The 15,157-nt window shown below is 41.6% G+C and overlaps 1 protein-coding gene across 5 annotated transcripts in view; it reads left to right on the forward strand.

Annotated features, from left to right (window-relative positions):
- Positions 1-15,157, forward strand: part of spidr (scaffold protein involved in DNA repair) — a 263,453-nt gene that overhangs the window by 112,457 nt on the left and 135,839 nt on the right. The window lies entirely within an intron of this gene.

Consider the following 15,157-nt stretch of genomic DNA (forward strand, 5'->3'; position numbering starts at 1 on the left):
GCAGAGTCACAACAGGCCCCCCCCACTGACTGCGATGCAAAGTGTCAGCAGGGCCCCACCCTTGCCAATGTGGACAGTAAGAAGTCTCACAACACTAGGTTAAAGTCCAACAGGTTTATTTGGCAGCAAAAGCCACTAGCTTTCGGAGCGCTCGCTGCTCCTTTGTCAGGTGAGTGGGAGTTCTGTTCACAAACAGGGCATATAAAGACACAAACTCAATTTACAAAATAATGATTGGAATGCGAGTCTTTACAGGTAATCAAGTCTTAAAGGTACTGACAGTGTGAGTGGAGAGAGCGGTAAGCACAGGTTAAAGAGATGTGTATTGCCTCAGTTAGTGAGATTTTGCAAGCCCAGGCAAGTCGTGGGGGTTACAGATAGTGTGACATGAACCCAAGATCCGGGTTGAGGCCGTCCTCATGTGTGCGGAACTTGGCTATCAGTCTCTGCTCAGCAACTCTGCGTTGTCGTGTGTCGTGAAGGCCGCCTTGGAGAACACTTACCCGAAGATCAGAGGCAGAATGCCCGTGACCGCTGAAGTGTTCCCCAACAGGAAGAGAACATTCTTGCCTGGTGATTGTTGAGGGGTGTTCATTCATCCGTTGTCGCAGCGTCTGCACGGTCTCCCCAATGTACCATGCCTCGGGACATCCTTTCCTGCAGCGTATCAGGTAGACAACGTTGGCCGAGTTGCAAGAGTATGTACCGTGTACCTGGTGAATGGTGTTCTCACGTGAGATGATGGCATCCGTGTCGATGATCCGGCACATCTTGCAGAGGTTGCTGTGGCAGGGTTGTGTGGTGTCGTGGTCACTGTTGTCCTGAAGGCTGGGAAGTTTGCTGCGGACAATGGTCTGTTTGAGGTTGTGCGGTTGTTTGAAGGCAAGAAGTGGGGGTGTGGGGATGGCCTTGGCGAGATGTTCGTCTTCATCAATGACATGTTAAAGGCTCTGGAGAAGATGTCGTAGCTTCTCCATTCCGGGGAACAGAACTCCCACTCACCTGACGAAGGAGCAGCGAGCGCTCCAAAAGTTAGTGGCTTTTGCTACCAAATAAACCTGATGGACTTTAACCTGATGTTGTGAGACTTCTTATTGTGTTTACCCCAGTCCAACGCTGGCATCTCCACAATGTGGACAGTGCCAGGATGCAGGCTGGCACTGCCCAAGGGGTATCCTCACCCTTACCCTCGACCTCCCTGGGGGGCCTCAATGCCTGGTGAGGCTATCATGACTAGTCCCTGTTCATTGGGACCATATGTGATCCTCACCGGTAAGAACCTCTCCTGGCTAGGCCATTAAGGCAAGTGAGCCCGGACGATTGCACCCAGGGCTCGTCAATTACATTTTTTTATTCATTCGTGGGACATGGGCGTCGCTGGCTGGCCAGCATTTATTGCCCATCTCTAGTTGCCCTTCAGAAGAAGTGGCTTGCTCGGCCATTTCAGACGGCAGTTGAGAATCAACCAAGTTACTGTGGCTCTGGAGTCACATGTAGGCCAAACCAAGTAAGGACAGCAAATTTCATTCCCTAAAGGACATTAGTGAACCAGATGGGTTTTTACAACAATCGACAATGGTTTCGTGGTCATCAGTAGATTCTTAAATTCCAGATATATTTTATTGAAATCAAATTCCACCATCTGCCATGGCAGGTTTCGAACCCGGGTCCCCAGAACATTAACTGAGTTTCTGGATTAATTATCTAGTGATAATACCACTAGCCCATCGCCTCCCCGTTACAATAAATTTGAATAATATATTTAGCCTCTCGCTGAAAATGGGTGGGAGGCTGAATGCACCAGATATCTGGTGCCAGGAAGATCGCGAGAGGCGAGAAATCAGGCGCAAATCTGATTTCTCGGCCCTCATGATTTTACCGGCTCACCCCGACCATCGATGGTGGTGAAATCACTCTCCTCTGCAAGTTCCTGCGTTTTTCATGCAAACTATTTTTTATTTATCTCAGTTCAAATCATGAAATAGTTCAGTTTTTAGAGTAAAAAAAAGTTACGTTATCCTCTAACACAGTTTATTTCAGATAATGATCAATTGATTTTTTTTAAAAGTAAGAATCTCTGCCACTGTTGGCAATGTAAGGGCCAATTAAAGCTCATTGTACTCTTTTGGGTCTTCATTTCACCTAATAAGTTGAGAATCTAGAGCAGTGTTTAGTTTTATATAATATAATTTGAATCTTTCCATAAAGCTTGTCCAGACATAAGCTTAGGAAATTCCATTCATTCCATCATGACGACTTAGATGGGAGAGTCTACCAATGATTCAGGCTGTAGTTCTTCTTGAAGATTGAACTGATTGATTATTTCTTAATGGCACAGTTCCCTGTCTACGCAATTTTCTCTGGCTGACTAGAAGAGAGAGAGAGAGCTTGTGTCTAAATTGCATTATATACAACCTTCTATTCATGTTGCTGTCACTTGGAATGTATCTTTTCAGTTTGTTATCTTTTATCTGTTTCACAATAAACCTGCTATGTTTTATCAGTATTGCAGACAAGAGTGAGCAAGAGAAAGGAATGTTGTGGCTATTTACACAAGTTTGGTACTAATAATGGTCTGAGTGTTAACTTGCAGTAACTGTGTGTAATTCCTGGTAAAAAATTTGTGATTTGTATTCTGATTAGTTATGTACCAAGCATACCATGGTTAGATGCCTCTGTTGGACTTTAACCTGGTGTTGTTAAAACTCTTACTGTGTTTACCCCAGTCCAACGCCGGCATCTCCACACATCATGACTACCATCGACACCGCAAACTGCCGGTTCCAAGTGGAGAGGATCTCCAAGAAGATCGCGCATATCGACACAGACATCAAGTTTCTACAAACCTGTTGGACTTTAACCTGGTGTCGTTAAAACTCTTACTGTGTTTACCCCAGTCCAACGCCGGCATCTCCACATCAGATGCCTCCTCGCCAGCTTTAAGCAGACAAAAAGATAATTTGCATTTATGTTGAGCTTTTAGCATATAAAATATCCCAAAGAGAAAAATAAATGCAGAGAGTATTAGGAGACATGGCCAAAGGATTAATTGAAAAGGCATTTAAGGATCAGAGTGAGAGGTGGTAGGTTTAGTAAGGAAGTTATAAAGAATAGGGTCAAAACAGCTGAAATCACAAATGCTGAGGCAAAAGGGGAGCAAGCTTTTCAGGTTGTCCCATTTGGAGAACTAAATATTGTTGAAGAAGATTTAAAGACCTGGACTGAGGCTGACTGACTCAAGAATATAATAGAAGCAGTATAGACCTATGGCCCATCGAACCTGCTCCACCATTCAAAATGTGGAGATGCCGGCGTTGGACTGGGGTGAACACAGTAAGAGTTTTAACAACACCAGGTTAAAGTCCAACAGGTTTGCTACCAAATAAACCTGTTGGACTTTAACCTGGTGTTGTTAAAACTCTTACTGTGTCCACCATTCAAATACAATCATGGCTGATCTTGGACTTTAATTCCACTTTCCTGTTCATTCCCCACATCCCTTGATTCCCTGAGAGACCAAAAGCCTCACTATCCCAGCCTTAAATGTATCCAATGTTGGAGCATCCACAGCCCTCTGGGGAGGAGAATCCCAAAGTAATTTGTCTTCCTCTCAGTCCTAAATGATCGGTGCCTTATCATGAGACTGTACTCACTTGCATTCAAATCCCCTACCTATAAAAACAATCTCTGTGGCTGTCCTATCAAGCCCCTTCAGAATCTACTCTGAAGAAGTCATACAGATTCAGAAGGTTAACTCTGTTTTCTCTCTATTGCTGCCAGACCTGATTAGTTTTCCCAGTATTTTCTGTTTTTGCTTCTGATTCCAGCATCCACAGTATTTTGATTTTATTTCCTTCAGAATTTTGCATGTTTCCGTGAGATCGCTTCTCATTTCTCAAAATGCCAAAGAAAAAAGACCCAATAGGAAAGGTCTCTCATCTCAGGGACCAATTTAGTAAACCTTTGCTGTACCACTTCCAAAGGAAGCATATCTTTTCTTAAATATCATAGAATCATAGAAACCCTACAGTGCAGAAAGAGGCCACTTGGCCCATCGCGTCTGCACCGAGCACAATCCCAGCCAGGCCGTACCCCCTTATCCCTACATATTTACCCGCTAATCCCTGTAACCTACGCATCTCAGGACACTAAGGGGCAATTTTAGCATAGCCAATCAACCTAACCCGCACATCTTTGGACTGCGGGAGGAAACCGGAGCACCCGGAGGAAACCCACGCAGACATGAGGAGAATGTGCAAACTCCACACAGACAGTGACCCAAGCCGGGAATCGAACCCAGGTCCCTGGAGCTGTGAAGCAGCAGTGCTAACCACTGTGCCACCGTGCCACCCATATGGAGACCAAAACTACAAACACGATTCCAGATATGGTCTCACCAAAAACCCTGTACACAAGACACAAGACTTTATTTCTGTATTCCAATCTCCTTGCAATAAAGGCTAACATGGCATTTTTCTTCCTAATTGCTGCATCTGTATGTTAACTTTTTGTATTCCTTATATGAGTACATACAAGTCTCTTTGAACATCAACACTTATTCTCTCTCACCTTTAAAAGAAATTCCACTTCTCTCAATAACGAAGAAGCATATTATCTAACTGCTGAGAAATTGCAAAACTCTGAAGTGCAGAGGGATCTGGGTGTCCTAATGCATGAATCACAGGTACAGCATGTAATTAGGAAAGCTAATAGAATGCTAATAGAACTTTAATGCCAGGGTTATTGCAGGTAAAACGGATGAGTTATGGCCAACGATTGACACATTGAATTGTGATATCGTAGCCACCACAGAGACATGGTTGAAGGAGGGACAGGATTGGCAGCTTAACATTATGGGATCTTTGGGCAAAACAGGGGAGGGGGTAAAAGAGGAGGAGATATTGCATTATTAGTTAAGGAGTCAGTTGCTGCAGAAAGGAGAGATGATATCTTGGAGCGGGCATCAAATGAAGCTCTGTGGGTCGGGCTTAGGGATAAAAAAGGGGCAGCCACATTGTTAGGTATTTATTTATAGACCCCCAGTTAACAGGAAATTGAGGAGCAAATATATGCACAACTAGTGGAGGTGTGAAAAAACAACAAAAGGGTAATTATATTAGGTGACTTTAACTTTTCCAACATTAATTGGGATAGTCATAGTGTTAAAGGCTTGGATGGGGTGGATTTCCTGAAATGTGTATGGAAGAACTTTTTAGGTGAATATGTAGAGAGTCCGACAAGGGATGACACAGTGCTGGACCTAATTCTGGAGAATGAAAAGGGACAAATGGCTGAGATGGTGGGGGAGAGCATTTTAGTGATAGCGACCACAACATAGTACAATTTAAGCTTGTTATGGACAAAGGAATAGACGTTGCAAAAAATGATTTGGATTGGGTAAGAGTGGATTTTACTAAAACAAGGCAGGATCTGTCTAAGATAGACTGGGAACAGCTACTGTTGGGGAAATCTACAGAAGAGCAGTGGGGGGCATTCAGAAAGGAAATGAGGAGGGTACAGGCTGAAAATGTTCCCTTTAGGGTGATAGGAAGGAGTAACAAGCCCAGAGACCTATGACTGACCAGAGATATGATGAGGAAGAAAAGAGAGGCTTTTAGCAGATACAGGGGAACAAATCAGTGTAGGGATTAGTGGAGTGCAGGGTAGAGCATAAGAAAGCAATTACAAGAGCAAAGCGGACATATATCTGGCTGGTAAAATTAGGGAAAATCTCAAGATTTTCCATAAGTATATTAACAGGAAGAAGGTAACCAGGGAACAAGAATGGCCTGTCAAGGACCAAGGGACAGTCGATGGGTGAAGCCAGAGGACATCAGTCGAGTGTTGACTGAATACTTCACATCCGTCTTCACCCAAGAGGATGAGGATGAAGGTATGGAACTCATGGAAAGAGACTGCAAGGTTCTTGAGCAAATTAACATAGGGAGTGTCAAAATATTCGAGGTGTTGGCAGGCTTAAGAGTGGACAAATCTCCAGATCCAGATGAATTATGCCCCATGTTGCTGTGTGAGTCAAGGGAGGAGATTGCAGGGGCTCTGTCGCAAATTTTTAATTCCTCTCTGGCTTTAGGGGAGGTGCCAGAGGATTGAACAGCAGCTAATGTGGCTCCACTATTCAAGAACGGTTGTAGAAATAAGCCAGGGAACTGCAGACCAGTGCATCTGACATCAGTGGTAGGAAATCTATTGAAGAAAATTCTGAAGGAGAGAATCTATCTTCAATTGGAGAGGCATGGGTTGATTAGGGGTAGTCAACATGGCTTTGTCAGAGGGAGGTCATGCCTAACAAATTTGTTTGATTTTTTATTTTGAGGAGGTGACCAAGTGTGTAGATGAGGGTAGTGCAGTTGATGTAGTCTATCTGCAATTGATGTGGTTGCACTGCAAGAGACGCAGAGAAGATTCACCAGGATGTTGCCTGGGATGGAACATTTAAGTTATGAAGAGAGGTTGGATAGACTTGGGTTGTTTTCGTTGGAGCAGAGAAGACGAGGGGGGGCGGCCCGATCGGAGTGTACAAAATTATGATGGGCGTGGACAGAATGAATAGGAAGCAGCTGTTCCCCTTGGTTGACAAGGGGATGCAAGTTCAAAGTGAGGGGCAGGAGGTTTAGGGGGGATATAAAGAAACATATTTTTACCCAGAGAGTGGTGATGGCCTGGAATGTACTGCATGGGAGGGTGGTGGAGGCGGGTGGTCTCAAATCCTTCCAAAAGTATCTGAATGAGCACTTGGCATATCATAACATTCAAGGCTGTGTGCCAAGTGCTGGTAAATGGGATTAGGTAGGTAGGTCAGGTGTTTCTGACGTGTTGGTGCAGACCTGATAGCCAAAGGGCCTCTTTGGCACTGTGTGATTCTATGAATATTATCATTTATTGTGAAGGAAATAGAATAAAAAAAGTAGGGAGGTTATGCTTTATTTGTACAGGGCACTAGTGAGACAACATTTGGAATACAGTGTACAGTATTGGTCACCATATTTAAGGAAGGCTATAAATCCGTTGGAAGCAATTCAGAGCAGGTTTATTAGACTGATTCTTGGATGGATGGGTTGTCTTAAGAGGAAAGTATGGATAGGCTAGGTTTGTATCCACTGGAATTTAGAAGAGCAAAAGGTAACTTAGCTGCAACATAGATGATCCTGACAAGTTTTGGCGACATGGATGTGGAGAAGGTGTTTCCTCTTGTGGGCGAATCAAGAACTTGGAGTCACTGTTTAAAAATAAGTGGCTGCACTTTTAAAACCGAGATGAGGTGAATATTTCTCTCTCAGGTTCGTGAGTCTTTGGAACACTCTTCCTAAAATGACGGTAGATGCAAAGTCTTTGAATATTTTTAAGGCAGAGATGGATAGATTGTTTGTAATCAAGGGGGTGATAGGTTATCGGGGGTAGGTATGCAGATTAGAAGTTACTATCAGTTCAGTCATAATCTTATTAAATAAACAGGCTTGAGCTGCTGAATGGCCTATTCTTGCTCCTTGTTCGTATAGAGTCATAGAGATTTACAACATGGAAACAGGTCTTCGGCCCAACTTGTCCATGCCCAACTTGCCCATACCCAGTTGTATATTTGTATCTTGTTGCCCGTTTACTTAACCTTTTTCTCCTTGCAGCCTCTTTGTGTCCTCCCCACAGTTTGCCTTTCCACCTAGCTTTGTATCATCAGCAAACTTTGATACGTTACTCTCTAGTCTCTTTACCTAAGTCATTAATGCAGATTGTAGCTGAGGCACCATCAATGACATTGTGGTACACCACTATTCACTCGCTGCCAACTTGAAAGTATTCCGTTTATGCCTACTCTCTCCTATCTATTAACCAGTCCACTATTCTTGCGAATATATTACCCCCAACTACATATGCCCTTACCTTGACTATGAACCTCTTGTGTGGCACCTATCAAACCCCTTTTGGAAATCCAAAGAGACTACATTTATCTATCTTCCCAGTTATATCCCCAAAAATCTCTAATAAATTTGTCAAACAGGATCATCAAACTTTTTGATAGAGTAAATAAGGTAAAATGGCTTCTGTGGCAGAAAGGTTGCAATAACCAGAAGATGCAGATTACAACTAATTTACAAAAGAACCAGAGGAAAGATGAGTAGACGTTTAATATGCAGTGATCTGTTCTAATCTGAAATGCACTTCCTGATGGGGTAATGGAGGCAGATTCAGTAAAAGCATTCAAGGGGGAATTAAATGCTGACTCGAAGGGGAAACATCTGCAAGGCAATGGAAAAGGACAGGAGAAAAGGGGATAATTGGAAATGCTTTCAAAGAGCTGGCACAGGCATGATGATCAGGATGGCACAGAAAGTATGAAGTTAAAGTTTATTTATTAGTCACAAGTAAGGCTTTCCTTAACACTGCAATGAAGTTACAATGAAATTCCCCTAGTCGCCACAGTCCAGCGCCTGTTCGGGTCAATGCACCTAACCAGCACGTTTTTCAGAATGTGGGAGGAAACCGGAGCACCCGGAGGAAACCCACACAGACATGGGGAGAAAGTGCAAACTCCACACAGACAGTGACCCAAGCCGGGAATTGAACCTGGATTTCTGGCACTGTGAGGTAGCAGTGCTAACCACTATGCTACCGTGCCGCCTCTATACTATGAAACCATTGTTGATTGTCATGAAAACCCATCTAGTCCATTAATGTCCTCCAGGGAGGGGAGATCCACTTGACACAATGTGCAAGATCATTGTCGAAGTGCCAAATTCAGATCCCTTCCAACACTGGTGCAAATATCAAGCCCCACAGTCATAAAAAAAGCTCTTCATCTTATCATCCTTAATTTCTTAAATAGTATAAATGTCACATCTTCCTATTTTGCAGCTTTTCTTCAGCGGCTTGCAACTTGTGGATTGTAATTATTTTCCATGGTTGTGACCTAGGATAGCTATCACAGCTCACTCTTGTTCCTACAGGAGCAGACTGGGAACTTTAACTCCCGCAATGCACCTCCTGCACAGAATTTGTCAGCCGGAGCTGAACATTCCCCAACACAGTTTATGGTTCCCATTCTAGTCGCTTGTCCTGTGATGTAGATTGTTGTGAAGCAAGATATTTATAGTTCCACAGGGGCAAGGTAATAAAAACTCCCAAAATGCACCTTCCTTTGATCTATCAATCATTTGCATTTCACTCTGACTGAATTCTGTAAGGCTTATTCATCTGTCACTGGATGGTCTCACAAATTGCCGCTTCTGTAGCTTGGATCATTGTTTTCTTCAGGTTACCCTGGAATGTCCAAAATAAATATGTGCCATGCAGAATTCAGTCAATTATGGAATTTGAATGCGAGCTGTTGGTTCCTGAAGAAGTTCTGCTAGGCATTTGATGGCCTGGTAAGGGATTAAAATTCTTTCAGTGGATTGTAATATCTTTAGAGGTATTTTTTATGCAGACTATACAAGTAAGCTGATCCGCAATAGTTTTTATGTTCCACATAAACATCCTTCCAGCACTATTTTATCTAACCCTATCTTTTGATTCTTTTACTCCTTTTTACTCATATAGCTTTCACTTCAAGGTATCTTTACTCAATTAAACTCTACTTAGTGTTGCAAGTTCCACATTCTAACCATTCTGGGTAAAATTCTTTCTCCTGAATTCTTTATTGGATTTATTAGTGACTACTGTATATTTATGAACTGATACAAGAGCGAAGTACTCCAGAAATGTGAAATAAAAACAGAAAATGTTGAAAATACAAGGCAGGCCTGATAGCATCTATGGAGAGAGAAACAGTTAACGTTTCAGGTTGGTGACCCTTCATCAGAATCCTGTTCTCTTTTATTCTCTATTTATGAATTCTAGCTTTGGAATTTCCATCATGAGTGGAAACATCATCTTTATGTCTACCCTCTTCAAAATTTTAAACAGAAGAACATAAGAAATCGGAAGACTTCTATTAGAACACGCTTTCAGCCTTTTTGCCAGAGAAATGAGCACCATCCTGCTTAGTCTCCTGATAGGTACAACTAGTATCCTTATAAATATTTGTTGGACCGTTTCTGCTGCCACTATATTCTTTCTGACTGAAGACAGCAAAATTAGTGACTTACTGACATCTTGATCTTCAAACATAGATGGAAGACAATAGAAAGTAGTTCACTTGGACGTGCTTTCTCCTTAAGTAAGTTTTTAAAAGTATACAACATTTGTTCCACCGCATTAATTGTATTAGTGCTACATGCATAATATCTCAACACCCATTGACACTGTATCAAAATCCATAATTTTGTAGGATTCCAGAAAAGCTGCTATTTTGATCTTTAAAAATTAACCTTTTCAAAAGATATATCTTGTAGTTTGAAGTTTATTTAAAAATTGGTTTGGTAAATTTCTATAATCAAGAGTAAGCGTGTTGGTTGAAGAATCAATTTCAGTGGACTCCCCAGTGACTCTGCTTGTTAAGATATATTACAAAGCAAAAACCTCCAGATTTGATTTCTGATCTTTGCTGAGTTTGCTGACGTCAGCTGTACCAGTGATGGGGATGACATAATTAGTGGCAGCCACTCAGATCTGGGGAGGAAAAGATTGCAGAGCATTCCGATTGCTTCCAGTCTGCTGTCAATGCACATGCATGAATATTGGTGATGATAGGGATCAGTTCACTTGTGATGCCCTCCCAGCTGGAATAATTATTCATGAAGCTCACTCCAGCTTCCTACAAGGGTGAGGTGTGAGTGCCACTTGGCTCTTGCAGAGCTATTCTTAGCTGAGGAATCAACATGTTAAGTAGAGGGGAAGAAAGTTGAAGGAAAAAAACAACTTAACCTAATATATTGAACAAGCACAGATAGTTTCACTCGAGTCAGTGATTTAATGTATTGTTCCAATGAAACAAATATTTTGAAAGTGGTTAATTAGACTATAATGTTACTACAAACATTGTTGCTTTGATTGTGACAGACCAGGCTATTGGATCCTGCCTGATTGTATAAGCTGGGTGCTCTGACTGAAGAGTGCAAGTACTGTAGGTTGGAATTTCCAGACAGCAGCGACTGCCAATTTTGGAATGTGCTGCTGACGTCAGTACTCACTCCAGGGAATGTTTTGCATTCCAGTTCCTGGCAATGGTCAGGTGGCTTACAGCAAACAAGGAAAAAAAATCCCATTTCCATTTTTTTATAAATAGCAGCCAAGTGGAAACAGCTGTATTGTCATTATTTGTGAACAATAAACAAATGTTCTTAATGTGAATGATTTTTATGGCTGTTGTTACATTTTTTAAATTACATTCATAGATCTCATGTTCATTTGTTGTTGCAAATATGGGTTAAAAGTTCTTATCGCTTACTATTTGTTCCTTAAAGCATGCTTTATTGTACCAAAGCCAAGGGGATCCATCAACTTGTCAATGAGACTGCTTTGTGGAGCTTGAACTTCCAGTAAAGGAAGGTTTAGTGGGTTGAATCACATTTTTTTTTAATTCCATGGAGCATTTTCCTTTTGTTTTATTGAATTTAATCTTCAGTTTAACAGAATATTTAACTTCTTAGTGTCAGAATTAAGTACTTTTTGATTATTTAACAACCAACAAATATGACTTCTGACATCTAAATTTAACTATAGCCTTTTCAGTCCAATCATGGTTTAATCAGTCATTAGTTCTCCAAGAACCTGAAAATTAAGATCATAAAAAATTGGAGTAAGAGCAGGAGGAGATTATTCAGCCGCACAAGCCTCCTCTCATTCAACACAATCACGGCTGATTTTCGACCCCTCAACTCCATTTTCCTGTCTGCTTCACAGGATCCTTGATTCCTGGGACATCAAAAATTGATTTGATTCCAAGGGACATCAAAAATCAATGCATCTCAGAGTTGAATATGCTCAATAATGGAGGGAATATCCATGATCCTTTGGAGTAAACAATCCCAAAGATTCACAACTTGCTGAGTGAAGAAATTTCTCTTTTTCTCTGTCCTCTGTGAGGCTGTATGCTTTCCCCAGTTCTAAATTCCCAGAGAGCAAAATAATTTTTTTCAAGGGTTCTTGAGATTTTCTGAAGCTTTGCATTTTGATTTTTAGTGGCTCCTTTTTAAAATTCTCATTAACTCCATTATTGGGTAATGCATTTATATAATGACATTACCTTTTTAAGCTCTGACGAAGGGTCACCCTGACTCGAAATTTTGGCTCTATTCACTCCACAGATGCTGTCAGACCTGCTGAGATTTTGCAGCATTTTCTGTTCTTGTTTCAGATTCCAGCATCTGCAGTATGCTCTTGTATTTTGTTGAATTTTTTTCAAAGTTTCTTTCTTTGGATGGATAAAACAGCACAATTATCAGAATTGTGACTATGGGTAATGATTCTGGATAAATCTCAAATTAAGGATTAATCACAGTAGTATGCTAACCATGTGTCAATGCTATAATGTCATTTCCTATTGCCCATCTCCAATTACTGTTGAGAAGCTTGTGATGAGCCACCTTCTTGAATTTTAAAAATTATTTCATGGGGTGTGGGTGTTGCTGGCAAGGCTAACATTTGTTGCCTAACGCTAATTGCCCTTGAACTAAGTGGCTTGCTAGGCACTTCAGAGTCAACCTCATTGCTGTGGGTTTGGAGTCATGTGTAGGTCAGATCAGGGAAGGATGCAAGCTTTCCTTCCCTAAATGTCCTCCCCCTCACATTAGTGAACCGGATGGGTATTTACAACACTCACTGAAAATTATCATGGTAACCATTACTGAGACTAACTTTATATTCCAGATTTATTAATTGAATTTAAATTCCACCAGCTGTCATGGTGAGATTTACACTCATGTCCCAAGGGCATTGGCCAGGATGCTAGATTACGAGTCCAATGACATTATCACTACACCAGCATACAACTGAGTGTCTTGCTAGGCCATTTCAGATGGCAGTTAAGAGTTGACCATATTGTATGTTTGTAACCATACTTAGGCCAGACCAGGTGAGAATAACTTATTTAATTAGCTATCATTAGTGCATCAGATGTGTTTTTAAACAACAATCCAGTTTATTTAATTAATTGAGTTTTTAATTTCCCTTGTGGGAAGGGAATTTTTGTCTCCTGTTTATTAATTCGGGTCTCTAGATTACCAGCTGAGTAAAGTGACCACTTTGCTACCACTCCCCATCATAAACTGAACTAGTGTCAAATGTAAAAGCACACTCTTGTCTTCACTGTTCCAAGTCATTTATTCTGATATCCACTTCAACGCCTTATCATATCAGGACCTAGAAGCCATTTACTCTGCAGTATTCACCCCATACATAGGCTGCATTCACACTGCAAACCAGAGTCAGCATGAGGCAATTCTGACACAAGTTACAGTGTAAGACATGGCTCAAAGCTGAGCTGACACTGGAGCAAAGTGCGACAAGACATTTTGTAGGAGAGACTTGCTCCCAATTCACTTTGGAGGCAATGTGGACCACACAGGTTTAAACCCATTGAAAAATGAAACTTATAACTATATTACATTTGTAAATGAGAATACACCCTTAGCAGCCACATTACTAAGGCCAAAAGCACTTAAAAAACAAAGGAAAAATGAGGTAAATGGTTTAAAGAATGTTAACCAAAAGTGTCCCAGATTTACAGTTTGGAAGTAATGGAGCTGCCAGCTTTGAGGCACTTCCCTGGAAGGGATTGTAATGTGGATGTTTAAATCTCATATGCTCTTAGTTATTATGGCCAGTTCCTCCTTCCCAGCTTGGTACAGATGCTCAAGCTGTGATGTCATTGTGTAAGCCAAGAGCTGGGCCTCATGCATATGCCTTCCTTGTTCTGTCACTTCCATGTACGGGGGTGACTTTTCTCTAATTTGTCACCCCATCATTGACTTTTCCTGAGCTTCTTGGGAATTCACCCACCACCCCATGTATCTTGAACCATCCTCTGAGTATCTACTCTGTCAAGCCCCTTCAAAAACTTTTATGTTTCAATTAGATGATTTCTTATTCTTCTAAACTCCAGAGAGTATGGACCCAATTTACTCAGCCTCATCCCAAGAGCCACTTTAGTAAACCCTCACTGTACTGCGCCTCTAAGGCTAGTGTAACTTCCTTGGAATAGGAGATCAAAACTGCTCACTATACTCCAGGGTGGTCTCAATGCTGTACATAATAGTAGCAAGACTTGCTTATTCTCATGCTCCAATTCACTTGCACTAACAGCCATTTGCCTTAATTGCATGCTGCACCTGCAGGCTAACTGTGTGTTCCTTGTACAAGTGCACCCAAGTCTCTGAACATTAACATTTAGAAAGTATTCTGATTTTTTATTCTTACTGCCTTAGTCAATAGCTTCACCTCAACAAAACAGCATAAAACCATAAGATATAGGCCATTCAACCCATCGAGTTTACTCCACCATTCAGTCATGGCCGATAGGTTTCTCAATCCCATTCTCCCACCTTTTCTCTGTAACCTTTGATTCGCTTACCAATCAAGAACCATTCTAGCTCTGTCTTAAATATACTTAATTGTCTGGCCTTCACAGCCTTCTGTGGCAATGAATTTTACAGATTCACCACCCTCTGACTGAAGAAATTTCTTCTCATCTTAGTTCTAAAGGGTTGTCCCTTTATTCTGAGACTGTGCTCTCGGATCCTGGTCTAGCCTACTAATGGAAACATCTTCCCTATGTCCACTCTATCCAGGCCTTTCAGTATTCAGTAAGTTTCAATGAGATCTCCCCCCCCCCCCCCCCCCCCCCCCATCCTTCTAAACTCCATCGAGTACAGACCCACAGCCCTCAAATGTTCCTCATATGTCAAGTAAAAGACATCAAAGCTAGAATACGCCATTTAACCCCTCAAACCTGCTCCACCATTCAGTAAGAAATTGGTTGATTTCCATTTTCTGGCCTGCCCCTCCATAGCCTTCAACTCCCTTGTAGATCAAAAATCTGTTGAACACATCTTTGAATATATTCAATGATCAGCCTCCTCTTCTCTCTGGGGTAGTAAATTCCAAAGATTAACAATCCTCTGAGAGAAGAAATTCCTTTTCATCTCTATCCTAAATGGGAGACCCCTTATTTTCAAACTGTTCCCAGGTAGGTCTAGAGGGTTGAGGTCATGGAGTGATTTAAAAATTGAAGTGTTGTCAGACAGGAAACCAGTGAAGAGTAGCG

Source organism: Mustelus asterias, chromosome 7 (assembly GCF_964213995.1).
Source record: "Mustelus asterias chromosome 7, sMusAst1.hap1.1, whole genome shotgun sequence".
NCBI classification, from domain to species: domain Eukaryota; kingdom Metazoa; phylum Chordata; class Chondrichthyes; order Carcharhiniformes; family Triakidae; genus Mustelus; species Mustelus asterias.